The sequence below is a fragment of the Mesitornis unicolor genome, unplaced genomic scaffold (genome assembly GCF_000695765.1).
Source record: "Mesitornis unicolor isolate BGI_N332 unplaced genomic scaffold, ASM69576v1 scaffold49658, whole genome shotgun sequence".
NCBI lineage: Eukaryota > Metazoa > Chordata > Aves > Mesitornithiformes > Mesitornithidae > Mesitornis > Mesitornis unicolor.
The window spans coordinates 28028-30077 of NW_010204866.1; positions in this window are offsets into that span (position 1 = coordinate 28028).

A 2050-nucleotide genomic window follows, 5' to 3' on the forward strand; every position below is an offset into this window, starting at 1 on the left:
CTAATCAATGCTAATTTGGCTTATGCATGGGTACTGAGGGCAGAATAAAATCCCACAGTGTATGTAAGGTATGTTCTTACCATCCTGTTATATCAAACAGGCACTTCATAGCAGGAGGTTTCTGTTTGACCAGAAGTGCAGACTGCAGATCTAAGTTGTCAAAAAAATGTGTTCGACAGTTATGTGGCAATTTTTTAATATTTCAGGACAAATATTATTGGACTAATAATATACAACAACCTATGCACCTGGTCCAACAGGGTAAAAAGAAACAAGAGTGTTTCCTGCAGGGGTCCACAGGAAGAGGCGAGGGGCTGGAGGGGTCACTCCCCTCTGCAGGCATGAGAGAACACCCCAGGTTTTCTGCGGTGACCCTGCACACAGCACAGCCATAACTGGGGAGGCAGTGGAAGAAGGCAGCGGAAGAAGGCAGCTTTAACCTTCCCCTGGGTATCCACTAACCAGCAGGTAAAACCAGGACAAACACAGGGAAAGGAGTGTCCTGCAAAGTGCTGAAATAGTACTTTTCCTCACTGAATTCCCCAGGTAGAGTCAGGGAAGTGATTGTGACTTTCTGAGATAGTCTTTTCAATAATTGCTTTTGTAGTAGAGCAATGAAGTCTCGTCTCCAGGATTAGGACTAAAGAAGGGTTAAATTCAGCCTTGAATTACTAGAGCAACAGCATCCACCCTTATTTCTCAATTAAACACTTTAAAACATATCATTTCACCGACATGAACCATAAACCAGAAAAAACTACAGAAAATTTACCAGTAACCTAGAAATTTAATAAAAGGGAAGGAGACGAAAGGTAAAAATATGAGTTTTGACATTTAAAATATTTTAAAGGAAGACTCAATAGAGAAAACAGTGGACAGTTGCTACTTCAAAGGAGTCTTAAATGCAAAGACTACAGTGAAAATTCAAACACCCACTTCAAGTCATCAAACCTTACATGCCTAAGTTGGAAGAGTTACCTCCCCAGGATCTAGACCTTGGGTCCTCCGGAAGGTGAGACAGATTATCTGAGGCCTGAAAGTTTGGCCTAAAAGTTAGTCCACGAAATGTCCCAAGTGGCAAACTCACTTGGGGAGAGGCAGAATTTTCATTTGTATCTAACAGTGTAATTTGACCATAATGGTATGGCAGCAGCTAGTTAATTAACCCAAAGAAAAAATGGACTTTTCAAAACTCTTTTCAGCACACCACCACCGTGTGATTCAGGTATTGGGGTCTGTTCTCCTCAGCTGAAGAAACTTCTAGTCCACTAGCTCGGCTGAGAGTTACATGCATATATTGCCTTGAAGAGAAAATCACACTGGGGAGCCCAAGCCTAAGACCTTTTGAAATATTCCCATGGATTTCAATAGATTTTGGACCAGCTGTTGGTCTTGATCTATTTGAACTGCAAAGCTGGTGGTTGGTGGTTTTTTTGATTCTTTTAACATACTGAGAAAGCAGACATGAAATGAAACATATCTCCTTTGTGGTCTTCAGACTTTACTATGTTAATGAGGATCTAGCACTGAAGATTTCATTTCTCTGAAGGTAACAGAATGAAAGTTGCCCTTCAATAAAGGAAAAATGATACTGCAACTTTACATTGAAAAGTATCTTGCACTGATAAATATATTTAAAAAAATTATATGTTTATAAAGTTATTAATTTGTAAAGGCAGTGTTACAAAATGTTCAGTTTATATTGTTTTAGATTGTTTCATAATTTTTAAAGTGTAAAAATAACATATTTTTTTCTTTATTGAAAAACTATAAAAATCTTCTGTAGTAAAATGATTTCATTTTACTGGTATATTATTGCTTCATGTTTTGTACCATCATAAAACTTTGTGCAAATTTTTTTTACAGAAATTTTTATTTTCTATGACAATATGACACTTGTAAATTGTTGTTTCAAAATGAACAGCGAAGCCTTAACTTTAAATGACATTTGTATTCTCAGACACTGAGTAGCATTAAAAAAAATCACATAGAACTGAACTGTAACTTAAATTTCCAAACTATGACTACTACATTCCAAAGAAACAGTTGA